At 39.0% G+C, this 25,182-nt stretch overlaps 1 protein-coding gene across 23 annotated transcripts in view; it reads right to left on the bottom strand.

Annotated features, from left to right (window-relative positions):
* Positions 1–24,739, bottom strand: part of NRCAM (neuronal cell adhesion molecule) — a 153,257-nt gene extending 128,518 nt beyond the window's left edge. For all 23 annotated transcript variants that reach the window (XM_069851606.1, XM_069851614.1, XM_069851633.1 and 20 more), the window contains exon 1: positions 24,683–24,739. The gene's annotated coding sequence lies outside the window, so the exon portion shown is untranslated. The remainder of the gene's footprint in view (positions 1–24,682) is intronic.
* Positions 24,740–25,182: the final 443 nt, after the last annotated feature.

The raw sequence follows: 25,182 nt of genomic DNA, 5'->3' as shown, positions 1-25,182 counted from the left end.
TCTGCGCCAGGTATCCTCCAAATTGAAGTATGGTTCTCAATACCTGAAATTATCGTTTTCAAGACCTTGGACATAGTGTAAGAAGTCTTTCATGGCTGGAGGACTTTACAAATAATGTTGACAGATTTCAAAACACACAAGTGATTATGGGCACATGGTCAGCTAGTAGGGAACATAAACCCAAGGAAAACACTTGTCCAAACTAAGAGCAGTTTTCTATGATCTTACAAACAAAAAAAGGTTGCCAGAGTGGGAAGGGTTTTCATGCAGCAGCAAGCTCTGGTCATTATAGGGTGCTAAGACTTTACTATACAAGGACATACAGATAACTTAGTTTTACACTGTGAATGACAGAGAGCAGGTTTCGTAGTAAAACACTAGGAGAAATAGAATTCCTTCCCAGTTATTATCACCTTCCTAGGTAACAACTTTTTTGTAGATTAATGATTAGCTAAACAAAAACCTTAAATATAACCACTTAGCTTTATTTCAAAAGACAGTATTAAAAGGGGAAAAACAATGAAATTAAGCTTCATTTAATAAACCACAAAAGCTTACGGCAATATGTTCATAAGTCACTGAATTAATTTCTTATTCTCAAATCACCACCGTTGGGGGATAGTAGATTTCTGTATGAAACACCAAGCCAGAACAATACTGGCAGAGTATATACTGACTTGTGCAAAGCGTTTGACACTGTCCTGCATGGCATCCTTTCCTCTGAATTGCAGAGACACAGATTTGACAGATAGGCCACTCTGTGGATAAGGAATCGGTTAGATGATCACACTCAAAGAGTTGTGGTGAATGGCTCAATGTCCAAAGCTCGCTTTAACTAAAACTTAATAGTCAACAGAAATCAATGAAAACAGGTAGGTAACAACAGAAGAAAAAAAAAAATGGAGAAAGGCTTGTTTGCTTACTAGCCTCATGGTGTTAACCATTAGATCTACACAAGACTAATGGATAATGTTCTTCAATATAAGTCTGAGTGGCTTATTGCCCACCTCAGACTTACACAAGCCCTAAACCATAGTGCAGGTCACATGTGAGCAAGTCAAGCAAAGGGAATGGGACCCTATGCAGCTACAGAACAAGCAAGGACTTGTGAGAAGTTTTATTCTAGCTCGCTGCTTTCACAGCAGGCCCAACAACTGCTCACAAATGGTGAATTAAGGCTCTGTCTGATAAAATGTCTTGCATGACCTATACACGTGATGTAACACAAGATGTAGGTGAGAATCCATGGAGCTCAGGGAAGTGGTAAAGGGTAAGTGCCACAAGCCTGTTTTCCTCGTGCCTGAACTTGTGAATTTCCAGGCAGAAGAGCTCAGTTCCTCTCTGTTCAGAGATGTTCCCTACAGAGAACTCTACACCTTCACCTACGTACCTTCACCTTAGGTCCCAACCAGTATGATAACCTAACCCCTTTCCTTGAACACAAAAGCCCATTTCAGTCAATCAACACAAAAATTTATTATCACTGCAAGACTGCAAGATCAACCTTAAACTGCAGATTCAATATTATTTCTAACTGCATCCACTACACATTAAAACAAAAATATTAAAAAATTCTGGCTCTAACAGACGTATATCAAATACAAAAACTGAGATTTTTAAATCTTCTGAAACATAAGATTTTTAAATCTGTTGGTCTTTTTTTTTAACAAATCAAGATTGAGTTACAACAGACAATTGCTCTCAAATACAAATCAAAGGTAAATTATAATGATCAAGTAACACCTAGGGGTAACGTGAATTTGATAGTTCATGAGACAGACTTTGTTAGAAGATAAGTTTTGTTGTACTTCATTTTAATCATATTTTAATGAGATTTGCAATACCGCTCAGCAAGACTGAAATAGGTTACTGTGCTGAGAAGAACTGCCTCAGGGAATGTGAGAAGAAAGACCTGGGACAGACTCCTCTCCAGAAGTACATCACACTGCCTTCGTCTGTTAGCTCCATCCTCTACTAGTGTGTCTGTGATCACAGAGACAGTGCTACAACAGTCTGTTACACATTTTAAGAATCCAGCACAGGAGAAGAATACGGGAGGAACTTCCTTTGTCTTTTAATTGCATATTTCTTTGATAAGAAAAAGACTGAGTGAAAACCTTTCGTACAAGAGACTACTGCCCTGGAGACAGTGTGGAATCTTTACATTTCCTTTCAAAGCATATAAGCATGAGCCTGAGAGTAATAGTGCAGCAGAGAGTAAAAGATTCTGTAGGAGCCACAGTAGACAATTTCAAAGCAAATTAATATACAAATACATACTATACAGATCATTCTTCATCCACAGTAACTCATATTTTGCTCCCAGCTTTATTGTAAGACAGCTTTGTACAAACGTGCTGTTGATATCACCTAGAATAAAAGTCAGAAAACGCAGCAATAATAGGCATGTTTTCTATATTTATAAGGGGACAAATGACTCATTTAAAAGGTGTACCACCACTAAATAAAGCAAGTAAAAGACAGTACCGGTGCCATTTTCATAAGAATGGAAAAAGAAGCTGAATGAATATGTCCGATACACATATAAAAGATGAGCTAGCAGGAGCCAACAGATAAACAATTAGCACAATTAATTTGCAGGGAAAAAAATGCATACAGCTTTCTCCTCTCCCTTCATCCACAAAGGCAATTTAAATCTCAATGAGCTTTATTAAAGCAAGAACTGATGCTTTCCTATGAGCAATGCATGAACAATCTGATCCCTGCCTCTGTCAGAGGACAGAGACTCAGAAGAACCGTGCCCACACCAGGGATTTTAAGCACAGGTTGAAGTCTTTGACTTAACCAGGACAATTAACATGTTAGGAGAAGCTGAGTGTGCCTAACTTGGCCTCAGACTGGAACCAGGTTTTCACTGGTTTCTTTTTAAGCTAGTTTCATTTTAAGCTCTTCTCCATCACCTGTTCCTGACCTGGCTGGAGAACCCAACTCATGCTCGCCCTACTCCACAATGTAATAGACAGGGGGAGGAGAGGAGTAAGTGAGAAATTTGGCTGGATTCCTGAGGCCACTGTTTCCTCTCTGACTGACCACGGCAGCTCAGATCTCAAGCACTTCCAGAGCACTAATACTCTCTGTAAAAATATTGGCTGCACTGATTAATAATGAAAACACGGTAATGGAGAGTTGAGAAGAAGCAGGGCATATGTTGATGAGAGTACATTAATTGAGATACAGTATAATATAAAGCCTTAGAAGAAACAAGAGGAGGGGGAAAAAAGGAAAGCTCTATCTATAAAAGGCCTTTCCAGACAAAATATGCTATGCAAAGCAACACCCAGCCTCTTGGCCTTATCCATTATCTCCAACACCATTTCTCAGGAATATGAACTCTCTACAAACCTGTCTATCCCCAGAAACTATACTTCCCCAGACTTTTTCTAGAAGATGCTGACAAGGTCATTTTAATTCGAGGTTTGGGCAACATTTAAGCATCTCTCCATGCTACTCAGATACCTAAATGCACTAGGTCAATGGCTTCATATTCTGTCGGTCACCTTTTCAAGCTACCTCCCCTTTGCCTTTCTGATCTGAAGTCCAAATATAGGAAAAGTGAAACCCCCTCTACCCATTACACTTTGAGTCGGCTACAGCTTTGTTTCTCCTTATACATTCATATATATGTTAGCCTGTAAAAACAAATGAAAGAACTGAAACTGCCAATTGATCCTCTCTTTCTACAGAGTAATTGGCACATTCAGGAGTCCACTCAAACAAGAAGGAAAAAAACATGGTTACATACAAAATGCTGCCCCAAAGCTGATGTTCAGTCATGTTCATGAAAGCCTACATTATCACGTAAGCATATTGAAAAGTTACAATACAAAGGTATTTTCTTGATCTCAATTTAAATTTTGTCCTTAAGGCAACAATTATTTCCATGTGGTTTTCCTCTCAATTTTTGCACAGTTCTCTAGTCTGCAGACTACTACTTCTCTCAACACAGCTGAAGAAATTTTAGTTTTCTGCTTCTTCCACACAACTCTTTGAAAGAAATCTTTTGTTATTTTGCCACTTACCATCCCTTAAGAGATCTGAGGTTTCATCTTCTGATCACCTCCAAGTCTCTGCTCTTTCTTACTACACAGTGAAACCCTAACACTTATATTGAATAAGGAAAGGAGGGTGAGGAAAAAGAACAAAGAAGCCTATTTGTAATTTACTGAAAACTTGAATCATAAGAGAAAAATACAAGCCCAAAAGACAACATTATAGCAAAGAATTACTGCCAATCCAGCCTATCAGCACTTAACCAACATACTGCAAAAACAGAAGAGCCCCTACACATGCATGAATCATTCAGCATTCTCATCTTGACTATGTAGAAGGGCAACGTGGTCAGGCTGCCCTGAAGTTACAGCTGTTTTGATATATGAAAAAGTTGGAAATTAATTTAGAAGTCAAGTATGCTCATGGAGAGCATCACAAAAACACCATCTCCATGGCAAGAGGCTCTGCCCCGCAGCCTGAGCTGCTGCTTTCCCCACCTCCACAGCCCGATTTTGGAACCTGGTAGCTACTCAAACACCTGAAACAATGCACCATCACTACACAGACACCTTGTCATTTTGCAGGTTTTACACTGTTTGTTTTATGCCTTTATGATGCAAAGGCAAGGAACTTTTTATAAAAAAATGAGTGCAAAGTGATCTCATCTTCAACTATTGGCATGTATGAAACAAATGAAGTAGAAAAAGTGTCCGTATAAAAATATTATACAAAAAATGTGACTATCATTAAATGATTATATCTCTGGGGGAGAGAAATGACATGCTGTTGAATTGCATATTTATGCCGTAGGTATTTAAAACAACAAATAAGTTGTAAATCAGTCTGGGAATGTACTTCCCTGTCACAAAAAGGTTGTTTTAAAATGTGAATCAAGTATCAAAGATGATTTGCTATGGAAGATGATGGAAAAAATCAGCTATCAGACCTTAAATTACTCTAGTAAAAATAATTTTAAAATCCTGACATAACATATTATAAGACCTTGCAAAAAAAGGGCATTGATTTGTAAACATCTATGTATTTCCTCCCAGCTATTTCCAGTAAGCTACTACATAGAGCAGATCTCATCTGTGTCATTCCTCATACACTATTGTCCCTGCTCTCCATTCCAAGTTCAGGTAGTCTATCGGCGTCCAACTGCTTTAGTTTGGTTTAGGACACCAAAGCAAGTCAAAATCACAACAACCAGGAGACTGAGAAAGTATCCAATTGCAGTTATTGCTACTGAACACTGTTTGCTAAATGCAAACTAGGTGTTTAGTAATGGCAAGGAAAAAATACAAGCTTGGAGTCTTCATTACTGACCCTGGTTATTATGTGTAGCTTTAAAATTCTAACGAGGTAATCATACCACACAAGAAAGGGAGGCTATCCTGAGTCCTTCAGGGATCCATGCTCAGGCTTATGGTGTTCCCTGTATTCAGAAATTACCTGGAAAAGGAGCAAACACTGAACCTTCTGGTGTTCCCAGATCATTCCCACTATGAAGACAAGAAGTGATCACAACTAACTCATGAAGGGCCTTGCAGTACAAAGTCAGCAGAGAATAAAATGCCATAAGAAAGTCAAACAAAAAAAAAATTAACTATTCAATGAATTCTGAATTCCTTATGAAAAAAAAAGAGCCAGAATTAAATATTTGGTTTATGGTTAGTGTTTCTAAGAAAGGTTACTAGGTGAAAAAAAAAAACCAAACCAAGTACTGGGAAAGCAACAGACATGCTTTTTTATGTATACTGTAAATACATATATGATAATTACCATATAAATTCATGACATAGTTGCATCTGCATTTGGAGTGTCATTTTTGCCCTCCCTCAAAGACCTCCTTCCTCCTCCAAATCTCAGGAAAAACATGAAGCCACACAGGAAAACAGTTTTGAAAACAAATCTTCCAGTCTCCTCTTTTCTTTCATATATAGAAATTGATTTCTCTTATTAAGACTGTACTGTGGTATTTCCAATAGACTACTGTTTTAATAGACAGAGGTCTGCAAAACTGGCTTTAGGATATCGATACTTTCTTATTAAAACTCACCCAAAACCATGATGAACTAACAGAATCCAACTTCAGTTTTCCCAAAATGATTACGGAAGAGATTATATTAAAGACACCACTTGCCTCTGAGAAAAAAAATTACATTTTCTGCTTAATGTTCCTTCTCTTGTAATAAATGCAGCACTTCTGTTAACGCAGAAATACTGTTTTTTTCTTACAAAGGGGCTGGAGTAAGCAGCACCCTGCAAATTAATTTATTGTAGCTTGTTACTGACCATCAACAAGTTTGGACATAAAGACAGCTAAATATGCTTGTGCAGTGGCTTCCTAAATGCAAGACAGACCAACATCAGCTAGATGTAGACTTACTATTTCAGACTGACCATAGCAGAAGCTCTGCTAATCATGGAGATGAAAGGATATGCAGTCTGTCAGAAAAGGGAACAAAGACCTGTGGCTAGAGGAAAAAAGCTCCCTGCTCACTGGGTTAGGATGCTTCATTTGCATTATTCGAAGCAAAACAGTGCTTGTCAGGAGGTTTTTGACCACCCATTCTCTTTCATTTCACAGTGGAATTAGGCAATATCTATAGCTAATTGTTTGACTTCTCAGAACAGGCTGAGTAAGCAGTAACGTAGGCTGGGCTACACTCATTTAATAGAGCTTTAGAAAACAGAAGGCTAGATCACCACCATACTCATATCCGCAGCATAAAACAAACCCGTGACCTTTTGGTCAGGGAGCCGTGTCAGCCTCTTCAAGGAAAGACTGCAACCAGAAAGATAAAATTCAGAGTCCAGACTTAACTTCTCTAGAGCTGCCAGAGCAGTAGTTCTACCCTCCCAGGTAGAACAGCACTCTTCTGCTCTGAGAGAAAAACACATCTTCAATTTATACACTGGTATGAAATGGAGGTAGTAAAGAACCTGCTAGACCCTTGCTGTATTTACATCAACCCTACTAACCCACTGCTAACAACTCACCGCTGGTTTCTGGCTCATCTGTACCAATGAGAGGAGCTGTCAGGTATCTCAAGCTTCACAGAGGCACGACTTCTCTCCCTTGTGTGTATGAGCTTATAGGGTAAAGACACCGTGGAAGCTGACTGGTGTCACTCTGCAGCTATACATATTCCACACCCATGTGTTTACCCCCCCTCTCTCGATCAGTCCAAATAACAGGAAATATTTTCTGACTTGAGGAAGTCAAACCTCCCCCTTGCATTGAGCTTCACTCTAGGCATGCTTGGCAGCACATGTGCTCTGCCGATTGCTGTCCAATCAGCAAAAGCAGCACAGAAGGTTAGAGGAGTCATATGGAGAAAGAAGACCAAAGCCAACACCTGTAGCTCAGTAAAAGTGCAGGCAATAGAGAAAGAGGCCATTTCTTCTAGCAGTGCTTTGACCCGGGAATTGATGATTGCTTTCTTCTGTTGTTCCGTCATGTCACTGTTTCACACCCATCCACCTCACACACATTTCAGGGTACATACTAGCAGAGCCAAGAACCAGCAACAGTACTGAAGGGCTATGTCATCTCAGATCCTTGGATACATCGAGGTATTTTGTATTCAGAGGAAAGCATGGGAGAGACATGCTTAGTTTTGGAGAAGGAAGCACTCATGAGAAGTTTTGGACTGTGTCACATCAACAGAGAGTTTATTCTGAGAACCAGACAGTCCCATTCATTCATCAAGATTACCCAACCACTAAGACCAATCAGATTTCTTTAAAGAGTTATAAATATAATAATGAAGTGGGAAAAACTTTAAAACATCAATTCTAAACATAAATTAATTTACTAATAGATGCCAGATTTGACAATGGATGACAGCACTCCAAACCAAGACACGTCTATGTGACTAAATATAACTTGATGTGCCAATTATTGCAGTCTCCATTAGAAGACCATATTTACTCAAAAGACTTGTCATTTGTCTCCCATATGTCACAGGAAAAACATATGCATATACGTGATCAATAGAAAAAAAATAGAGTTATAATTAGGCCATTGAGAAAGAGGTTATAAATTCACAAGAATATCAGCTCCTTATGTCAAAGGAGAGAACATATTGATTCAAAACTGAAGGTAAGTGGTAGTTTTAGTCTATCTCCCACTTTCTGTTTATTTCATGATATTTTATAAAGCTTGCTTAAGCATCTTAGAGGCCTAATCCATGCAGGTTTAGAAAACTGAACAGCTGGGTCTTATCAGGAACTCATGGTCCATAAGTCTAGTACAGGAAACAAGAGCAGACATTGAACTTAGTTGGTCTATATTGCATGCATGTTTCAGACATTTCAAAATGGTCACTTTAAAACACAATTTCAAGCCCTTATTTTTAATAGCATTTGTCACATAACCTAATAGGATAATTTTATTTGCTCAAATACCTTCACATGGGTGCATGGAAAGAAGGTCTGCAGACAGCATGGGAGCACAGGAGAGATAAGGTAAAAAAAACTGAAACAACAAAAGAAACTAGTGTGGGAGAGGATTTAATTACTGAAATATGTTCAGCCACCACTGAATAATCCTGTTGCAATGGGAATACCCACACTTCATTTTCACCTAAAGGAAATGTCTGTATCATTACTGTCTGGAGCAAGCTGCTGAACAACTTTATAACAGAGATTTCATCCTTCCCTTGTCTCTCTTCTCTGTTTCAGCGCTTTCAGCACTTCAGAAGGCAGATCACGAGCACAAGGAGAAAGCATTACCCCCACTAGTCCCATATATTCAACAGCAGATCTGTGAAAGCCATGCAAATCACAGGTATGTCCTTGATCAGACCATCATTTAAGAGCCAAGCGCACAATGTCTCCAGGACTAATGCCTGCCTGTTAGAATCTGAGTGATACAGAGTGAGCTGAGCTTATCAGGAAGCCATGGGCTTTTTCAGCTGCTTCCCTGGAATTTAAGGAACATCAAACTTTGTACACAGTTGTATTTATATGTCTTTGAACATAAATTGTATATAATCATTTAAAAGGAGCTTTTCTCAAGGTACCTTCCAGCCAAATTTTACCATCACAAAATCCTGAATGTCAGAATTCCCCTTCTCAAGGTCTCTCAGAAATAATCATTATTTCCCTGTAGAGCACATCAGTATCTATCCAAACACTACCTAGAAATGGCAAATTGAGTATACTACAGGATTTTATCTTCTGAAAGGATAGGTTCTGATTGTCTCCATAACGTTCAAACTCCTTATGGCCTGCAGCATTTTGTAGCTATATTTTGTAACTCATGGAACAGAGCTCTGCAGAAATGAAAACTAAGCCAATGGGAAAACTACCTAGTTGTAGTAAGAGATATAAACACAAGTCACAGAATACAAGTTCTTTAAAACAGAAGGAAGAAAGTGTCTACATGCAAGCTACAGGTTGAGGTGGTTTTGCTTGCGTATTTATGTGTAACACTAACATTTCAACAGTGCTTAAGTTTTGGGGTTTTTTTCCCCTCCTAAGCTTCTACTTTTTCTCTTTTGGCTGTGGATATTAAATGCACCTTGTAATGCAGGAAACTGCCAAATGTTTCCCCAGGAAAAACACCAGGGTAATAAAGGGCTGGAAGAAAACTGGTGCTCAAACTAGAAGATGTCAATATATTTGAATGAAACTGAGCATAAGCCACAGTGAAATATAAAAACTGAAACTAGTTTGGGGGAAAAAAAAATAGCGTGCTTGCAGTTAAGTCTGTTAAACAGGAAACTTTGGCTGCATCCAACATTTTAGCTTTCCAAAAGGATACATTACCTTCGCAATAGACTTTCTTTCTTGTGTCTAACAGGGAGTGGCACATTTCAAGCATTCAGAGCATAAAGCAATGGCAACAATGCAGAGTCACATGAAGCTCTTCTTTGCCAGCTGTGTAAGCTTCCTGAAATTTCATTCACTAAAAGGTCAAGAACTTCTGGTACTTTACACACAAGTCTTTTAGAAATTATTTAGAGTTCAACTGCCGGTAAGATTTTCCTTGTGGGGCAGTACAAAACTAACATTTCGCTGATTTGCTTGGCAGTGTGACATGTCCAGCTACATTCTTTCACGCAGGAAATGCATTTGGTCTTTTGTGTTGTTTTTGAACCAAGTGGCTCTCTGCCTTAGGGAAAAGATCATAGGCGATATGATGGACAACAGCAATTTCTGATTTTACCTACACAAATCAGATTGCAATGATCCTAAACAAAGGAGCCATCCACCTTGAAAGCTATTAAAAACAATCACAACTCAGATTTAAAGTTCATAATTTTAAAAGAAAAAAGTCATCTAGCCTGAAAATATCAAGGATTTGGAAAATAGTATTCTGCTGAGGCTAATCCTAAGGTGCTCAGTAATAAACAAACATACATAACCCAGTAAAATGTAGCCTCTGGCTTAAAAACAATCCTGTATTAAAGCCATAGGTAATCTGTCTTACATAATGCTATTTGCATTTTGTTATCCTGTTAAAAATACTTGTGACATCAAATCAATGCCTTCTATTCACAAGTGCAACATCAAAACCAGGAGTTACACTCATACAGAAGAACTACTCCAGGACTTTTTCTTTATTTTTTGAGTAGTACTTTTGTTGCACTTCTGGTATACAGTATGTGGCATTGACGTGAACTGAACTTTGGTCTTTAAATTGAATTGGAGCACAATCACCACTCATCCTAGGAAATTAAATTGGATTCTGATGTTCCAGTTAGTGAATTATTCACATCCGCAGTGAGTGGGATGGTAACACAAAGTTTTACCATTAATAAAGCAGATTGTAACTTTATGGTGGGAAATTAATATTAAACCTTATGCTAACTCACCTTATCCCACCTGAATTGCTGAACAGCAATTCAGTTTGTAGCATCAAAACATCCCAGGATGCAGGGAGATACCCAAATACACTACACAACTCCCAGTTCAGCCTTAGAATTTCCTAGAGAATATGTGCACAGCAGCACACATTCTGGGTAGACAAACGCTTACGTTCTGTGTAGTGCTTTATAGCTCTCTAAGTAGATGTGATTATGCATCTGCAGTCCAAAAGAGCTCTCTAGGAGAAATAGAAAAGTCGCATTTGATAGGGATCACAACTACTTCCAAGAAGCAGAAACGGTGATATTTCTGCCCACTTTCTTCTCAGCCAGGTGGTTAGAGCACTTATCTAAGGATGGGAAACCTAACCTCAAGCCCCACATGAGGAGAGCTGGTTAAGCAGGACTAATGACGATTTACTACAGAATTGCAGCTCATCAGAGACCATGATCTTGGCAAACCAGCTCTTCCAGCCATTCCCTGTTGCACAGGTGCTCAGAGCAGATGGAAGCTTTCACGTAGCTTTCCCTGGGTACTGGCAATTAGGATACAGAGAACAAAAGTGACTAAGACCCCATGAAAGCCAGAAAAAAAAAAACCAACCAACAAAAAACCAAAAAACAGAACAGAACCAAGATCTCCCACTTCTTCTGTGCCCTTGTCACTGGAAAAAAAAGTGTGTTTTTCCTTCTAATGTTTTTGAAACATCCATCCACAGAAGAACTACAGACAGATTTGTATGGAGAGAGGGCCTATTGCAGAATTAGAGAGTAGTTAAGGTTGAAAGGGACTTCACACATCCCAATTTAAACACTTGCCTCCCATCCCATTTAGCAGAGGAAAAAATTCAAAGCTAGATACAATATCCTAATGATTCCTTAATGCTTTTAATAAAAGACATGCACCTCATTGGACTGGTCTTCAGAGAGCTCTTTTATTTCATCATGAGGCAAAATGCTAAAAACAGTTGTATCGGGCAGCCTTGCTTGCTAAATAATTCCAATTCTAGCACAGCTGAGTTTAAGTTAGGAGGACAGCATTTCACTCTTAGCGTGCAGAGTCAGAGAGTTACATTTACAGGTATGTTCAATTACTGCTTTAACATTCATGAGAAAGACATCCTTGATAGTCCAGTAGCTTTCCAAGCCCTGAGCTTGTTTAAAGTCTGATGGTCTCTTTAAAAATACAAGTGCTGCATGTCCTACCAAGTCTCACATTCACTTAGCATAATAACAAAGATCCATCTAGCCCAAATTCTCATCTCTGATAGCAGCTAAAAGCAGATGCCCAAGGGAGAATGATACTTGTGTGACAATATTGTCCCAGCTTTGATCAGCTGAAAACTGGGAGGCCTACTGCAATTTACCATTGCTCGACTCTACTGCTATACTGTCTTGATGAAGGACTAACATTTTTACATTATTTTCATCATCAGACTGAAGACCTCCAATTTTAGAAACTGTAGTGCGCTATTTGAAATATGACATGCTGTTAATGGCAATGGCTGTAAAGTTAACAATAAACACTAGTACAGAAATTGCACTTAAGGCATATTGTGCTTCTATAAAAAAGGCAAACTGCAATAAAATTTTTCCAGAAGCTTTTTCAAGTGTGTATCAGTTCATTTATCTTGATTTTTCTATCAAATTATGGTTTAAAACAATATACTCCATGCTGTGGCAAGGTCTACAGAATATATAATTGTGGAGAAAAAAAAGAATTAAATACAAGTGCATCCTTGAGTTAGAGTCTTATGTGTCAGTACTATGTCTGTGTGCACACCCAGCAGACTTACTCACCAGCTCCAGCATGGTCCAAGAAGCGTTCAGCTGAAAATCTCTCAAACCAACCCTTTATAGCAACCCTGTGCAGCATGGTCACTGTCTGAACTCCCACCTACCTTTACAACAAGGCAGCTGGTAAACAGGACCTGTCCGGCTGGGAACTGTGGGCAATCCCTAAAGTTTCCCCAGGCAGCTCCTGCTATGCATAAAGTTATGAATAGCATCCCAGGTTGAGAATCCGACATTCACAGAGATTACCTGAGGCAGCCAAAACTTTTCCTGATTACACAGCAGTCTCCTGTATACATGCAAGAAATGGTTCATACAGAGCTTTATGTAATCTAGAGAAGTGGGTTCTCCATAAACAGAAGAAAACATTTTGTGGTGTCTCATCTAATCCAGCGGAAGAGACTCCCATCACCATCCAGTAAGGGTCCATCACACCCTATCTGAGAGATTAGATTCCCCAGATAAGCATTACTCTACACAACAGAAACCATTTGATTACTTTTCCCTTTAAACAAACAGCATCTGACCTTGCAACAGTATTGGGAAAGTTATTTGGACAAAGGATTACATTGTCTTTTTCAAGTAAAACACTGAAGTCACTTCCGAACATTTGCCATCACACTAAGCCTATTTCATCTACATCTGTGTTGCTTCCTTAATAGTTTCCAGATTAAAGTTTTATGCATAATTCCTAGAAATACTTGTTTTATCAAAGTTGCACCAGACTAAATGACAGGAAGTGATCAAAAGCCCAATTCAAGCCTCAGATTATACAATTACTGCCATTTCACATAGACGGCAGACCAGAAAAAGCCCTAAAGACTGAGACTGTTTCATGTAATCTTAAGGTAATGAAACCAGATGGAAAAATAAAACCTCCAACATTTCTCACACATTTTTCTCAAATACTTCATGTAAATTCACTGTACCACCAATGTTCCTGCAAGTACTTAAAAATAATGCCCAGATAGTATCATAAGTGTTTCCTGCGTGAAAGTTGCATCTAGCACTTACATTACAAGTTCTGAGATCAGTCCCAATGTAATCAGCTTAACAACTCCGGCTTCTCAAACCCCAACAAAACATTCACGTTTGCTTTTATTTTTATTTATTTATATACACCTTTATGTGATTCCAACAGTTTTCCTTAGATATGACCTTTGCACCACAACTGTCTTGAATTGTTAGTGATCGGTTGCAGTATATCTTACATACTGGTTACACCTTAGGACCATCTGGATCATTGGGCACTGGAACAGGCTGCCCAGGAAGGTGGTTGAGTCACCATCCCTAGAGGTATTTAAAAGATGGGTGGATGAGGTGCTGAGGGGCATGGTTTAGTATTTAATAGGAATAGTTGGACTCCATGATCCTGTGGGTCTTTTCCAATCTAGTGATTCTGTGACTGGTGCTGATGTGTGATACAGTCATCACCTCATAAGGTATTCTGCCCACCTTCATTTCCACCCCCATCACCACCACCCCTTAAACAAAAAAGTTAAGTTTCAACTATCCAAGGCAGTAAAAGGGTTAAATAATCAAGAAAAAAACTCCACAGGGATAACACATGTGAACACATCTTAAGCTACAGAACACTTTACAGTATAACCAATGCCAAAGAGGTCAATTATACAGTTGACTATGAATGGGCACTAATCTAATACTGAGCTCAAACCAGACAGCACTGCGTAAAAGTATCTCTCCTGCTCTCTGACCTAAACCTGCTCACAGGAAGCCAATTTGGGCACTTCTAGATTTATAGTACAGTTAGTAGATAATCTGAAATATAGATACAAATAAGTAAACCATAGCAGAAACCAAAGCTTGGAGAATACAGAAATAGATATAGTGGAAAGCTTTTTATTTAAAGCTACTGTATGATGATACTTCTAATGATTAAAAATTGCCCGTGTAGCATCAAAAGCATTATCAGGACAGTTGGCTGGATGTGCAAGAAAATTCAACCATCACCCCCCTTCAAAATGCAATGAAATACAGTCTCAAAGCTCATCACCTTTCTGTCATGAAGTCTTGTATTTGTTAATATAATTAGTGATTTGATTACAACAGGATACCATCCATTCATGCTGAAGATCAAGTTGGTGAGGATAACCTGGCCGCGCTGGCTCTTCAAACTCTATAATGGTGCCAACTTCACCAACCACCTGCAGGATATTGTACTTTCTTTGCAATATAGTTGTTAGCCTTTCAGTACTGAAGCGGTATTCAGAATTGAACTAGCTGGATATAAATTCAAGTTTTCCTTTTGACATTCCCAGTAAGATTAAGTGCCTCAAACCCAGCTTCGTTAACAGCAAAGAAAACTAGTGAGCCATGCTATATGAAATGCTCTGAAAGTGGAATACCTACACTAAACATGTCCTTTCATACATTGTTTTTAAACTATGGCACTGAAAAGTATAAGAACATTTTTTTGTGACCAATGTGAATATATTTAATGAAGCAAATTTTAATATCCCTTAAAAAATGTAAGGGATAAAAACTATACTGTATAGTACTCGTTAGCTGTAGCCATATATTACAATCTCATTAGGACTGGCAGTGTATGGACAGATAGCCACAGCTTCAAAGAACACAGAAATTTGCAAAATAATTCTATATGAAAAATGAAAAATCATTATACAGGAAACAAAGGTTTTAAGATACTTCAAAGCCTGACTGTCTAATTATATCTAAGCATGTAAGCCTCCTTAAATGGAACCTTTAAGTTTGTTTTACAGTTCTGTGCCTGCTATTGCACCCTAAGTAAGATTTACATAGTAATGACTTGCCTGGGCCTGAATAGCAGGTATTTAAAACTCTATCATAGGATGGTAGAAACAGCAACTAAGGGATAAAGAAGACAAGGAAACTGAAAAAAAATGTTGCTTTTCTGGATCCTGTAACAACTACAGCCTTGTAAGTGTTACATTTTGTACTCCTGAAAGTCTTTGTTCGGGGATTAGAGTTCAGAAACTGAATTACATTACAACAATTGAGTTACATTTTATGTTCTGTCAGAAAGATGGCAGGTTGTTTTTTTCACAAATATTTACAGTTAAAAATTATCAGTAACCATATTTATAATAGGTAATATTTTATGTAGAATGGCAATATATTTAAAAGTATTTTAAATGCTTTAAATTCCAAGCCATATTTCAAGGCAATGCAAAACCAACATCAATTTAGTTCCTTTTTTTGTTAATTAGAAAACTAAATTAATATTGAAACTTAGGGAAATATATCTAATTATAATCCAATTAATTATGAAATCCAAATTCATAATTCCACTAATCTCAATTCTGTTTTTTTAAATATCAAATATTAGTCAGAGTAGTGCATTAGCTCATCATAGTGAATTATAAATTATTGCCCACAACCACAGATTAAAGCTCCCACTAATGAACACAAATATTAAATTATTTTTATAGACATGCTTTCAGGAAGAGATGTCTCTGTCCTTTACCACCCGGGACAAGTCAGATACTCAATTTTAAGGATCAGCATTATTCTGTATCTTCATAGAAACATGTACTTATACTAACCTGTACTAACTTGCAATTTCATTCAGTGTTCTTTCACAATTCAGATCTTTTATATGTACATATATATTTTCTCCAGTGAGCACAATAAGCACTGGAGCCTAGATCAAGACACCATCAGTGAAAGGTCATTTTTCCACTTGCAAGCTGCAAGACAAGGAACAGATGTGCTGTCTTTGAGAAGGATCATACAACTGACTTGGTTTTGCACTATACATTTTTTAAAAAACTTAATTCTTTGCGAATTCAGACAGTTCTTCATAGTTATGAGCATTATAAGGTCACTAATGTGTTAGAAACCACCAAAGTACCTTCTAAAATGGTGATGAGATCATCAGCCCAACTGAAGTGTATCTATACCAGTGCACATAGCACAAGTAACAAACAGGAGGAGTTGAAAGAAACATGGTGGGATGATTCACATGACTGGAGTGCTGCAATTGATGGCTATGAACTTGTCAGAAGGGACAGGCAAACAGCGTGGCCAGCAGGTTGACGGACATTCTCCTCCATCCCTACTTTGCACTAGTGAGGCCACATCTGGAGTACTGTGTCCCTTTCTGGGTTCCCCAGCTCAAGAAAAACAAGGAACTACTGAAGAGAATCCAGCAGATGTCCACAAAGATGATATGGGGACTGGAGCATCTCTCTTGGGAGGAAAGGCTGAGAGACTTAGATCTGTTTAGCTTGCTCTATGTGAACCTGCTTTATTAAGGGTATCGGATTATATCTCCAGTGTTCCCTTCCAACCCCAACCATTCTATGGATTCTGTGAATTTTAGGCCCTTCATGTTAAATAACTGCCATGATACTCTGAGGAGTAAAATTACACACTTTAAAGGGCATAAATGTTATTAATTATAAAAGGGAAAAGAATAATATGCAAATGCTGGGGGATCTTTGTGAGAACATGAACTTTAATTCAGACAGAATTAAATTGTCCTTTAACTAAGAGAAACTATAGTGGTAGATGTGTGTTTTTAACTTGCAAATAAATACAGACACAATTCTGGAAAGCATGATTGAATTTACTGGGTTCAACATAAAGGTGAAAGGGTTAAGGTTAACAACTCATTATTTACAGGTCAAACTATATGATATGATGAACTATTCTGACTTCCAGTGCAGGAGTTCAAAACCACAGGTGAGTTCTAAGCAGATGGAATTAGGTTTATCTTAAACATTAAACAGTATTATATTTTGTCAGTGTATGAAATTCTGTGCATCTATACCATGTTATTTATTCAGTCATTATCTCGCTGTATTTCTACAGGCAGTCTCCTTCCTAAGGATATTGTTTGGAATCATTAAACAATGTGTCTGCCCTCTGGTGGTCACAGTCACCTTTATATATTCTCACATTTTGACCTTTTTTTTAAAGTTAAAAAAATCACACCATACAACTACCATCTACAAGTCTAGCAGATAATTTAACTTTTAGACACCTCAGGCTGTCTTGCTTTCCAGTTATGTAACTGCTTATATTTCAACTTCGCCACACAGAAACAGCCTGCATATAATTTAAGATGTTACTCATTTTGTTCATATCTAGAACCAAGTTTAAAAACCAATTATTAAAGCACTTGAACTACAGAAAAGCATAAAACTGGCAAAAAAATCCCAGAAAAGCATCTGAAGTTTCAAGTTATATTAAGACTATCTGTTTGGTATTGTCTGGGAGAAGCTTTTACACCTTGTAACACATTGAAATGTTAGCTACTAGTCTCCAAAGTCCATAAATACATGAAATGCTTCTGAAGGAAAGGTGGATATTTAAGACTATTTGCATGTTAGAGGTGTTACAACTGTACTACACAGAAACTTCTATGACTTTGTATAACAAGCAAGATTAATGTAGACAAAAAAAAATTCAATAGGGAAGGAGCAGGGTCTGTAGTCGAGTTATTAGCACTGCTCCTCTGACAGTCACATTATAAGATGATGCAAAAGTCACAGCGCCAAACATCAAGAGGATTCAAAATACTCCCAGAATGTATAACACTGACATCACATTTGTTCACTGTTTTAGACGTCTAATGAAAAACCAGCTCATGAGTAGACAAAAGCAAGCCTAACTACACATAAAGTATGCACAGCTCCAATACGAAGGATTTCTTCTTTCATACCCCTACAGAAGTCCTAAACCCCTTGTAGTATTACCTGGACTGGGTTGCAGTAATAGTGATAATGGTCTCCTGCCCTAATCAAACCTATGCCTGAGGAAGAATAATGTCACTTGCATTAGAAAGAAAAGCTCATAAGACTGTGGATTCTCTACATCAACCTCAAGAACACTGCTTCACCTTCCACCTTCAGTCCCCATCTTTGATCATCAACCTTTGAGGAGGCTGAGGGGAGACCTCATTGCTCTCTACAACTACCTGAAAGGAAGTTGTGGAAAGGAGGGTGCTGGCCTCTTCTCCCAAGTGACAGGGGACAGGACAAGAGGGAATGGCCTCAAGCTCCACCAGGGGAGGTTTAGGCTGGACATTAGGAAAAAAATTTTCACGGAAAGGGTCATTGGGCACTGGAACAGGCTGCCCAATGAGGTGGTTGAGTCACCATCCCTGGAGGTGTTTGAAGGACGGGTGGATGAGGTGTTGAGGGGCATGGTTTAGTATTTGATAGGAATGGTTGGATTCGATGATCCAGTAGGTCTTTTCCAACCTGGTGATTCTATGATTCCATGATCTCTGAACTTCACTGTAAATATTTAAATAAATATGGTGTTAAACAGAAGTAGGAATCTTTTACATCTGATGAAAAGACCATATCCTGTTGTGGAACAACATACTTGCCTGACTTGGCAAGGCCGATCTTGCATGAAGGGGCAAACACCAAAGTCACCATGACTTTGCAAAAGGGCACGGTTCAACTGTAACAACTTTATCCAATAAAACAGATGGATCAGGTGGTGGTGCCTCAAATCAGCCAAGTGTCATCTAGGGTGAGGTGGAGCACTAACAGCCTAATTTTGCTTCAGTTAAGAAGAAAAATAACCCTGAAAGCAGGAACTGAGCTCCCCACTCTGAGGGTGTGAGGAACCCTTGGGTTCCATCTCCTGATAACACAGCAGACCTTGTCAAGAGCCAATCAATACCTAATAATTCACTTAATTCCAACTCCCCAAAAGGTGCTTAAGAGTTAACTAAAGTATAAAATTAGCACCTAAAAACCCTTTTGTTGGGTAGATGGGACTAAATAACCACCTTACCTGATGAACAGGTGGACGGGCCTGGACCTCTCTTCTCTTGGCAAGAGTAGGGCTTCTGATTTTGTCAGATGTTCCCAGGGAAAATAACTACTAACTCGAGTTTCATTTGTTCAAATAGGAAATTATCTCCCTTTTCTGAGCTTCAGTAAGAAATACCTAGTCAGAAATTATTAAAAAACAGTAAAATGGCTAGCACAGCCTAATAACACCTTACCTCACCTAAAGAAAGAATCAGATTTTGATTTTACGTGGCCATCTAAGAACTGCAACAAAATTACCAAATTCAGCTGAACTGACAACAAAAAAAAACCCTTCCAGAAAAGAGCAGCAACTCAAGTGGGTTAGACTACTTCTTTTATATTTAGTTTGTCCAGACATCACAGTAAGACACTAGTATACAGACTTAACAGAGGGACCCAGAGATTCCAGTTTATTTGAAGTGTCAATAACCAACTCATTAAACCTACTTATCTCATCCAAAGAATAGCCACAGCCAAGCTTAACTCTTCCTGATATCACTTGAAATTGTCATGAGGAAGGCACAAGCACCTCCTACATTTTGATTCTCTTAGAGATGTAAACAGCAGCAGTCCCTCTAAACACTGGAAAAGTAGTGAAGAGGACTGTTGTCTGTTGTTACAAAGAGTAATTTGTGGTGTATAAGCCTACTGATGAACAACACCAAATTCTTATATGCTCTTGAAAAGCCCTTTAAATGACAGGGGATATGGCAGGAAGATAACAGGGGCATGTAATGGTTCTCTTCAGATTGCTTGATTTGATAATTCCTAACAAAAAAAGATCCCAACTCTTCACCAACAGTAAGACAAAACCTTGGTTTTCTTCTACTCTTCTACAAGTAACTCCTTCCCTCCTTCAGGACTGGTTGCACTTTCCACCCTACACCAAGGAGCTACCCCCTGATTAATTCCACACACTTTTCTATATCAGTTGTACGTACATTCCCTGTCAATCTATTCTACTCAGAGCTCCCAAGACCAGTGCCTTTTCTCTTTAAGATTTCCAGCGAATTTTATTCCCAACTCCCTCACTTCTACCACTTCTTTCAAATCTAAAAGTCAATAATACATTTTGTTCTTCGTTCTTCTTCTCATGGATTTTTTTTCTTCATAATTCATTATCTTCAGCCTTTTTCTTTGAGTTGTGTTCATTTCTACACGCCTGCCCATGCTACAGTACTCAGCAGGATGACTAGCACCTATGGACTGGTTGGTTAACTCCATGGTATTGCTCTCCACCAGCAGAACTGTTCCCTGACTCCAAATCTTGTACAACAGCTGGCTTTTGCAATAATTGATTATATATAATGCTTTTGCATACACGCAGACACACAGCGTTGTGACATCGTAAAGACAACTCCTTTGGATGAACACTCAGAATCAAGGTGAACAAATGCAGCAACACCAAAAACATGGAAAAAGGGAAGTTAGAAGTGAAAAGCAGAGTTCAGAAAGACCAAGGAATCTATACTCATGCACAAAGACTGCGAGTTCCTCACTTAGATAACAGGAAAAAGTTACATTAGTATTTTGCGTGGCTGTCCAGAAAAGCCTGACAATTTAGACAGCTAGTTCCTTTCTAATGCAGCTGTTTTTTAAAGGTATCACGTCCTCATAAGCTGAACTGGCCTCTTTTCCCCCCTAACTCAGTTATTTTTGTGCATCCAAGATGCTCTGCATGAAATGCTGCTTTTTATATAGAGTTTGGTTGCTTAAAGTAGAATGGGGGTACTGTGAGCTCCTACAGAAACATTTTATAATTCAAGCTGTTATGCTTCCAAACTAAAAAGTTAACAAGGGGAAAGCTGTAATCACATTATGAATTGAGCCATTTCAAAACTGAAACAGTGTAGGAAAACAGTGTATTCACAAAATGAATACTAAGATACATCTACCCTGATTCATAGAGGAAAACAAAAAAATATTGAAAGATGCTTACAACAGTTAATAGAAGATCCAGATGAACATTTCTGTACTTATTCAACATTTACTAGAAGAGAGAAGCTAAAGAGCAATCCAGAGGAGTATTTGCAATGCAATTAGGCTAGACAAGTAAGTCTGAATGTATGCCAGCTGCAGGGGCCTGCCCTTAATTCACACAATCAAATGTCTAGTCACACAGCGTCTAGCATCAGTATCTCCAGTATCAGAAGTCTCATCAGATATGTACTTGTTTACTGAGCATTTTAATCAGGGTCCAAACACCCTTTAGCTACCTGTACCTTCTAGCAGTCTGTGTGCCAGTCCATCACCATCTGTCAGTTAAAGTTTCCATAGATAGAAAAAAAAATCAATTCAAACAAATGTGTTCAACGCTCAAACTAAGCTATCATTCAGATTTCAATATAAGACTTGAATTCCTTTTCAGTCTTCTTCAACTTTGACCCAGCTCTACCCCCTCCTTCACTGAAAAGGGCAAAGACAACAGCCCAGCAAGTGGGACAGGCAAAACAGACCTCCTTTGTTCACTTTTTCCCTTTCAGTTTTCTATTGAGGTAAATAACTGAAAGCTCAGCCAGCCTCCAGTAGCTCAGAAGAAAGCAATATAGCTAGCTTGCAACTATGCTTTCCTGGTTAACAAACAGTATGACAAAACTTATGGTGGATCATGTTAACCTTATTATCAGAGATTAACTCTTTACAAATTCCCTTAATATTACATTTATAAGACAATATTCATAAATGCATAAGTAACAATATCATTACTTCTAAAGTGAATAGGCGATATACATACTTACCAATTAAAAAAGCAACAAATTATCACTGTGGCGAAAGTATGACTGAATTTTTTGAATATTATCAGCCCACTCAGGAAGGCAAAATCAGATTCATTGTATATTGCCCAGCAGACAACCTCCTACATTATTCCCTCAGCTTAGATTACTGAGATATACTTTCTCTGTATAGCTCCCCATTTTACCAACTCCGTTCACAAAACACAACAAAATGAGCATATCCAGTGAAAACTGAATAGCAGAGTCTTACTGTGTTATTCAAATATAATGGAAGGTAACTAATCACAATGCAAGGTGATCTAGGACAACTGAACAAGACTAAAGACTAAGAGCAATTCCACAGGCACAGCCAAAACAGATTTAACATTTAGGCTGATCAAGCTATTTGAGCTGTGCAATCATATATTCACCAAAAAACCCCAACCAACCAAACCCCTATCATATTAAGTATGTTTTATATCCAGATATCACAGAGAGTCATTTCCCTACAGCAGGAAGAAAAATAAGAGTAACATTACCTTTTGCTGACTTGAAAACAGAACCCTCAAACCAATAAAATCTGTCAATTAGAGAGACATCTCATTAACCCTAAGAAATTTACGTGGTTACTAACGCTTCTGCCATCACCTTTTTGAGCACTGGATAGAAACACCAAAGCACAACAAAGCTAACAGGAGGTATCAGTAAGCATCTACTGGATTTGTTACTTCATTTCCTGAAAATAAAGACCATTTTAAAAAGCCGAATCTTCTTATTCCAGCCTTCTTATCAAAAAAGCCATGCTATATGTAATAAATACAGTTATGCTTTCTACAAGAAGATAAACAGAGATAACTAAGGCTCAGATCCTGGTCATATCACTCACCTTGAACACTATTACTTTTGAGTATAGTCTCAGTGGCCACAGTAAAATGATTACAGAACTAAAAGATCAATACAAGTATGATTAATTGTGGATTTATTCTGCAAGTTGTGAAGAGGGTTTTAGCTCCATCATTAACACCATCTGGTACACACTACCCCATTACCGAATGTGGTCACACAGCTGTATGGATTTCTTTCAGCGACATCGCCTTTGGACAATCCAGAATGTGAATTCATTCAGTGGATCCCGAGTCCTGTCAACTCCAAGCAGCTTTCTGGTGCTATTTCTTTACATTCAGTATTCTCAGAATACACCACTTTACCAATTCTGTACCGATATAGTCTGACAGCTAATTTTAGACACCCAAGAGAATTTCACAGTACTTTAAAATACAAATATGTAACTCACAGACTAAAGCATCAAACTCTTTAGCAACTCTGGTCACTTGCTTTTCAATTTCTATTCAAAACTAAGACAGTCATCAACTAAACAAATGCCTAAGATGTATACATACAAATGCTAATATCAGAACAGACAAATAATAAAAATATGTTGCACCTGCAAATCAGTTTCCTGTCTTCTAGGTCCTTTGAGACAGAATGTAACACTATAGTATCCTTCTATTTCCAAAGATATCCCTTGCCAAAGAATACCAGCAAGATGCATCTCTTGGCATATACGCACTACTCAAATTCAAAGAAAAGCTCAAATGCCTTCTGATGTTGTACACCGCTCTATTCTATGCACAGCCCCATATAATCATTATCCATAAATTATCACATTGATTATGTTAAATTAGGGAAGAAGCTGAAATGATTAATAGTGCACCTGTTAGGTGCAATGAGGTTTTCAGGCTTCATGTACCTTTTCCATAATGTACTTAATTAAGAATCAAAATGTATTTTAATACTCAGAAATAGAGAGAGAAATACTGAAAGACAGGGAACGTTAGTAAAAAAAAATAAAATAAAAGCAGGTGGTGAATACTGGCTTCTTGACTCAGTGGGAGGTTGCTTGGAATAAATAGTGAAAAACAGACCTTTTCGGATGAAAGAATCATATAGATCATAGAATCATATCTTGGTATGGGTTGGAAGGGGCATTAAAGATAAGCTAGTTCCACCCCCTTGCCATGACCTATAGGTCCCCGCTGTAGAGTTATATTTTCCACCTTTTTATCTACACAGAGAGCTAAGAAACAGCATTTCTTTCACCGTGTGCTTGCCAATACGGAACAGCCTTATTGATCAGGCTGAAGCACACTGTGATCTCAGATATTTAAACAAGCTTGGTATTCTTCATCAGGTGCTGTTTACACTTAAGGCTACAAAGACACGGTTTAAACAGATTCCAGGAAAGGAAAAGGCACCTTTCGGCTATTTTAAACCTCAACACAGCGGCAGGAAGGGAAGGAAAAGCACCGACAAGCGACACCCGCATCCCCGGCGCTTCAGCACCGACAGCTCCGCGCTCCCGCCCCCGCCGGGCAGCGCACGAAATGGCGACCGAAACCACCACAGATGCGGGAGCGTCGCAGCCTCGGAGACGCTCCGAACGGCCCCTCCGGGGGCCGTTCGGAGCGTCTCCGAGGCTGCGACGCTCCCAGGCGACATCCCTTTCGAGCGACATCCCTCCCACCGCTGCCTCCCCGCGCCCTTCGATGCCGGGCAGGCTGATACTCACGGGATGCTGCGAGCCCTCCGCCCCGGGAAGAGGGAGGACGCTCTAACGCGCTGCTGCCGCGGATCCTCCTGCCGTTCCTCGTCCTCCTCCTCCTCCTCGCTCGGCAGCCCGGCGGGCGGAGCGCGGGGACGGGGCGGGGAGGGCGCTTCTCCTGCCGGGGCGGTGCCTGAGGGAGGCGCGGCTGCTTCGCACCTGAGAGCCGGCGGGGGCGTCGCCCCTTCGATCTCTCTCTCTTTTTCCTTCTTTCCGTCCTTCCCTCACGCCGCCTGGGTGAAAGGCTGTGGATGTGGTCTTCCTGGATATCAGTAAAGCCTTTGACACAGGTTCTCACAGCATTCTGCTTAGGAAACTGTCAGCCTAACACTAACACAAACCCTAAACCTAAACCCGACCACCAAACACAGCCGAACCCTAACCCTAACCTTAACCCTAACCCAGCCCTAGACCTAATCCAAACCTTAGCCCAAATCATAATCCTAACTCCAAAACTAAGACTAACA

The sequence above is a fragment of the Phaenicophaeus curvirostris genome, chromosome 1 (assembly GCF_032191515.1).
Source record: "Phaenicophaeus curvirostris isolate KB17595 chromosome 1, BPBGC_Pcur_1.0, whole genome shotgun sequence".
Lineage (NCBI taxonomy): Eukaryota > Metazoa > Chordata > Aves > Cuculiformes > Cuculidae > Phaenicophaeus > Phaenicophaeus curvirostris.
This window is presented reverse-complemented; position numbering and strand designations above follow the sequence as displayed.